This window comes from Chiloscyllium plagiosum, unplaced genomic scaffold, assembly GCF_037043375.1.
Source record: "Chiloscyllium plagiosum isolate Xiang-an unplaced genomic scaffold, Cpla_swu_hap1 HiC_scaffold_39, whole genome shotgun sequence".
Lineage (NCBI taxonomy): Eukaryota > Metazoa > Chordata > Chondrichthyes > Orectolobiformes > Hemiscylliidae > Chiloscyllium > Chiloscyllium plagiosum.
In genome coordinates, this window is record NW_028270177.1 from 80,916,278 (window position 1) to 80,923,172 (window position 6,895).

Below are 6,895 nucleotides of genomic sequence, written 5' to 3' on the forward strand. Positions count from 1 at the left end.
AGAACCCAAAACGACGGGAATTATCGATGAATCAGCAGAATAATAATTGATTCAGCTGAAATATGAACTCCAGTTCTGGTGGAACTCAAAACAACAAACTTTGTATAGCAATGTTAACAATGCTGTAGAAATCTAACGCGCTTTTCATTGCACCACCGAGCCACGCTAGCCACAATTTTACTATACCAAAACTTGTGGTTGTGGTGGAGAAAATGTAATAAATCTCCAGGAGATGCGGGGAGTCCTTCAAGGAGTAGATCTTTTATTTGCAGTCAAAAACCGTGACACTCAGAAAGCAAACTCTTGAACGACCCCGAAACTCAGGATCCGTGGCTCTTTATACCCTTTCTTTAATTATATTTTTGTTAGCTTACCAGGATGCCCAACTGTGTTAGTCAGAATTATTTCACTCCAGATATACAATAAACCAATATCGCTCTACTTCTGCCAATAGGGTTTTTCTATTGTCAAGATTATCTATTTTACTGCCACCTCTGCTTCAATGATCTTCCAGCCCAGACTAACCTGTCATGATGAGATTTTTAGCTACCCCATCTACCACAATGTTTTCCTGTCCTAAGCTGATTATATATTTAATGTCTTTTTTTCTGCTACAACGGTTTCAAGCAGGCTGACGCTACTAACTATCAATTAAATACTTAAAGTCAAGTCCTAAATATTTATTGTCACGACTTGTCCCAACCTGCAATGATCATATTTAGCTGGCAAGGCTGACGGTACTAATTGCTATTATCTCAGCCTGTCACAGTAACCGTTCAGCCCCAGTCTGACTCTGATAATTGCTGGAGGAGCATTCCACTCTGCTTATCCCATCCAGCCGCAGTGGCCCCATCCTGCCACAGTGACCTTTTGACTCGTGTAGAATTCCACAGACCCCTTGTAACAGATCTACAGTAGTATCCATGCTTTTACCCTTCCCATGCTTTCATGCTCTGTATTTTCCATACGGTGTTCGGATCTTTGATCAGATATCTGTTTGTCTTCGCCCCACTTTCCAGTATCTGGTCCTTATCCATGTGTGCTCTAGCTTCTCAAGTATTCAGCTAAATACTCCGGAAGTGTTTTGATGACTCATAGCTTTACCACACGTTCAAACAGTGAGTTCCCATTATACAACACTCTCAGAATGAAAATGTTCTTCCTAAATCTCCTCTGATTATCCTCCCCCTTGTGTTTAACATAAATCTATGGTTGTAAACACTTCCCATAAGAAATTTATTCCTATAACACGTATCTGCCCCCTTACTGCACACCTTCATCTCTTCCTCACTCACTCTTCTCCGCTCTCAGATAAAGAGCCTGAGCTAAGCTAATTTATCTTCGCCATGACGAGATTGTCGTGCTGGAAACGTACAGCCGGTCAGGCAGCATCTGAGGAGCAGGAGAACCGACCCTTCTGGCATAAGCCTTTCATCAGGAATGAGACGTGTAGATGGGGGTGGAGAGATAAAAGGGCGGCAGTTAGGGTTGGGTGGAAGGTAGCTGGGAAAGCGATAATTGGATGGAGGCGGGGGAGAAAGTGATAAGTCAGAGGGGGAAAAGATCCGGAGGATGGTACCAAGTTGGATGCTTCGGACTGAGATAATGTGGGGGAAGGGGAATTGAGGAAGATGTTGAAAACCACATTTATCCCCTATGGTTGCAGCGTCCCAAGGCAAAATATGAGGCGATCCTCTTCCAGGCAGCGGGTGGTAACGATTTGGCGGTGGCTTATGCCCGAAACGTAGATTGTCCTGTTCTGCAAACCACATTTCAGGGGAGATGTGAAATACCAAAGACTAAAAAAGGACAAAAACTAAAAGAATCAGAGTTAATGGAATTAGACACAATGCAGACAGAAATCATTTGGCCAATTGAGTCTGCTCTGTGCCGCTGAAGAGATGCATATTCTCCCACCCGATCTTTCTAACCCCGCATTATTGATCCACCTACAAAAATAGAAATGAGTTCAAAAGCTCAGCTGGTCAGGCAGCATCGGTGAAGAGAAATCAGAGTTAACATTGCGAATCAAAAACTGTTTCAAGAAATGATCTGTTGACCCCAAATGGTCGTTCTGTTTTCCCTGAGCTGCAATTCCAACTTTTGTCTTTGATTTTGTCTTTGATTACACCGTCCATTCAGGTTTTGTTTGCCATCTACCTGAAGTGCACACCTTTGGACAGTGAGAAGGAATCGGAGCAGCCAGAGGAAACCCACACGGAAGAGAGAGAAAAGGAGCATGCAAATTCCACACAGTCAGTCACATACGTCTAGATCGAATGCGGGTTTCTGGCCTCTTAGCCTTCCCAACCTGCAAGCCCCATCCCGGATACGAATTGAACTCAATCTCACGCAGTGACAGTCAGTGGCATTGCCCTGGAGTTCTATGCAAAAGAAGCCTATGTATCAGTACTGGAAATCAATAATCGATTAAATATCCGAACTTTTGTTTTTAATCACTTGACCGACACATCTGAATACTTCTGCAAGTTATGAGGATTTCTGCCTCTCCAACTTTTGCATGCACTGAGTTCCAGATTTCAACCACCCGCCGTTTCAAAACGTTTGTCTGCGCATTCACTCAAATATTTCCTCCTCTGTTCTTAAATCTATTACCCCGTGAGTGATCTCTCCATTATAGGGAAACGTTAGTATCAGTCTACGCCATCCATATCCCTGATTATTTTGTATATCTCAATCATGTCTGCTCTCGATCTCTTCTGCTCTAAGTCTATCCGGTTTATCCAATCTCTCTTCATAACAGAAACTCTTCTACCCAGACAATGTCCTGGCAAATCACCCTGCATCATTTCCAGTGCAAATGTGATTGCAGAACTGCACACAATAGTCCAGATAGAGCTGAATGAGCAAGTGAAATAAATGATGTGGAAGCCTGCAGAAAGAGGTCTTTTTGAAAAAAGTTTATTTTCCTTAGTGCTGCCCTGTGTAGGTTTTCTGAGCCTGAAGTTCCAATAACATCTGATCCATGTCATTAAAAGCTGCTGCTTGACCATTGATCTCAAAACCACCGTATCGAAATGGCTTGACTAGTCTGAAGGTCTCAATGGTATGATTGCGGCACGTTCACCCAGCAACAGTGAGCGCAGCAGCACAGACTGAACAGGGGTCAATGTGAAAATGATTGTAAGGGAAATGGGAGGCGGAACGTAACGGAGGTCAGTGATTTTGGGAGGGAGAGAAGTCACCAAGAATGGGTGAGTCTGAATTCTGATGAAAAAAAATCATAATACCAGAGAACGTTTTCACGTAAAATCAATTAATTCATTTCTGTGTTTCGTTGGCATGTACCAAAAGGAGTTAAAAAGGGAGAACGTTACATGCCGTAACTCGGATTCAAACCAGGTTACTGCTGCCACAACGCACAACACTGAACATTATACGATCCCTTAGCCATGCAGAGATGCGTGTTTGAAAAGAGCAGTAACTACAGTGACATAGGACATGTTACGAAGAATGCAGAGGCACAACAGGACTATTTGGCGAGCAATAATGGACATGTGGGAACTCAGAATTGGCTGTATATTCAAATTGGATGTTTCAAGAGGCTGAGGAAGTTCCATCGGGAACTGCATGTTGAAGACTGATGGTGAAAGACTTTTACAAAACATCAAATTCTCAAGGGATACTGCAGGATATAGTTGAAATGTATGTTTCAACAGCAGTGAAGTTTCACATTTGTTGCCTCACGAGCTTCTCCACACAAGGAAGTACCCATTTCTGCAGTGGATCATATAATCCCAGTTCCTCCACCCAGAATCAGTGGTGCAGTTGCAAAGATCAATCTGGAAATTGGGATGGAAATGAGCACGTGAAGCTACTCTGTTGCACCAGTGATGCGATCGGTGAGCACATTGTCCTTCTGTGATGGTACAGAGGCGCATGAAATTCCGAGGCTGGGAGTTCTCCTGGTCAAAGGCGGGGAGGACGGGCATATTTGTTTCCGGTTATTAGATTATTAAGACACAACAGCAGAATTAACCCGCACTGCAGATTGGCTCAATGAAAACGTGCTTCAGCCTTAAGCGAGAGCTCGATGTATTGCAAGCATTCAGTGCAATTTTCCTGAACAATGCACTGTTTTGTTATTTTGACAGTAAGAACTATTTTTTTTATCACATCATCTTCTTACTCCCAGCAAACACTCCAGTTCAGCGTACATCAATTTCAGTCTGACACAGCCACATGTCATATTCTCACTCTCTCCGAGGTGAGTGGATTGGCAATGTCATTCCCTGAGATTGGACAACGTAGCATCGAGATGGTAGTGTAGTGATAAAAGAAGAACAAAGAACACAGAACATTTATAGCCCAGGAACAGGCCCTTTGGATCTCCAAGCCTGGGCTGAACCAAATCAACTGTCGAAACCTATCACCCAATTCCTCAGCATCCATTTCCATCTGCTCCCCACTTACTCACGCATCTATCAAGGCACACCTTGACTGAAACGTCCGTGCCTGCCTCTACTACCTCTGCTAACATCGCGTTGCAGGCACCTACCACCCTCTGTGCAAAATACTTTCTACATCTATACTCCTTAAACGTTTCACCTCTCAACTTGAATGCGTGACCTCTCATTAATGAATCCCTCACCTGGGGAAAAAGCATATCTCTATACACCCGTCAAAATTTTGTAGACCTCAATCAGGACCCCTTAATCTCGTTTTATTCTACTGAAAACAATCATAAACTTCTTAACCTCTCTTCACAGCAAGCATCTTCCATACCAGCAACATCCTCGTAAACCTTCACTGCACCCTCTCCTCAACGTCCCATTCCTTTTGGTAACTTGACGACCAGAACTGTGCACAGTATTCTAAACGCGGCCGAACCAAAATCTTCTTCAATTTTTGCATGACCTGCCAGCTCTTACACTCAAAGCCCGATCCTATGACGACAGGCATGCCGCATGCTTTCTTGACAGTTCTATCCAACTGTGCCGCAATCGTCATGGTACAAAGGACCTAAACTCCCAGATCGCTCTGCTCATCAAATTTCTCCAAGGCTGTTCCGTTTACAGTGTAGTTGGTTCGAGAATTAGGCTTCCCAAAATGCAACACTTCACATTTGCCTCGATTGAACTCTGTCTGTCACTTCTCCGCTCAACTCTCCTGTCTATATATATTCTCCTTCATTCTTTAACTGGCCCCTATGCTTTCTGCTACTCACTGATCTTCGCGACAAATGCAAATGCCGTGGCGATATACTGGGCTAGCAACCCTTGGAGACTGGAACATGGCAGATGCTGATATTTACATCGATGAATAAAATCTGGAATATTAACCCCGATCAGAGGAACAGAGGCAAAAAAGTTTTAATTTGCTGAAAACCCATTCATTCTTGTCCCTTTGAAAGGGGAATTTGCTGTCCTTAACGAGACCTGCCAACATATGACTCCAGACTCACAACAGTGCGGTTCACCCATAGAATCCCTCTGACTCGGTTCAAGGTGAATTAAGAATAAACAACAAATAATATTCAGACCATGATGATAAACTCCGTGCGAGAAAAAGAACAATTTAAAAATTACATGGATGACGGGGAAAATTGGGAGTCATCGCTGCGTGGACTCAAATTCAACTGATTGTCCAAGCTAAATAGACACATGGATACACACACCGCCAAGAAGTCAGGTCCATAGGGGGACTTCAGGAAAGGATTCAATTACCCGATGAGGTGTAAACCTACGTGCCCAGGCACAATGTGGACAGGTCATTCACCACTCCCATATGTGAGAAGGGAACACTCAGGAGGCCAAAAGGCAGAATCACCAGCATGTTTACAAATGACATCAGGGGTCCGATGTGCTATTATTGCAGGTGTTCATCACATCCAGCAATGAACCATGTTTGGACGCCTGTTTCCAGTGGAGTTCCATTTTTTCCTGATGTAGATCAACGATTCAGACTTAACTGTAGGAGTCATGAGTTAGAAGTTTGCAGAGGATGCAACAATTGATCGTGTATTTGAATATGATGACTAATGTCAGGGCCTGCAGAGATGTATCAATCAGGTGTAAAATAAGAACGGCGAACGGAATTGAATCCAGACCAGTAAGTGGAAATGAATTTTGGGAGTTGAAACAATAACATTGATGATTCTGAGTGGTGAACAGAACAAACAGGAACAAAGAGATCTTGGAGTGGATATTCACAGATCATTGAAGAGTTTTGGACAGGGAGCTCAGTTGGTCGAGAGCACATTTGGATATTTTCTGTTGTCGACCTCAAATTGTGGATGATATTCGATCTTTAGCAACCGCCAGTTAGGAAACAACTAAAAGAATGAGCACAAGTCTGGTCAATGCAAAAATCAACATTTTTAAAAAATTGTAAGATAAAGGATGGAAGGCTGAGTATCCCACTTTGACCATCAAGACCGCTTCATCACTCAATGAATTTACCACTGATACATCTCCAAGTCATGCCGGTATGTGCCTTGGAGGGTAACTTGCAAATGGTAGCGCTTCAGTGCATCTTCAAACTTGTCCTTGTAGTCAGTACATTTTTTGAGCATTGAATGGTCTATCAACACAGCCTGGATGACTTACTCCACCGCATCTTGTAGTTGGTGCACTCTACTGCAACCGTGCCTTAGCGGTGAGGGTAATAAACATTCAGATATTGAACGCAGTACAGTTAAGTGACTGCATTGTCGTGGAGGATGTCCAGTTCCTTCAGTGGTACTGAAGCTGCACACATGCAGGCAAATGGAGAGAGTTCTGTTACACATATAACTTGTGCCTTACAGATGATGCAGGCTTCAGACATGAGTTGTGTTAATAATCAAACAAAGTCGACAGACGGACATTTTTGTTTGCAGTCAACATCTTTATATGGGCGGTCAGGTTCCATTTCTCCTAAATATTAGCTCCGA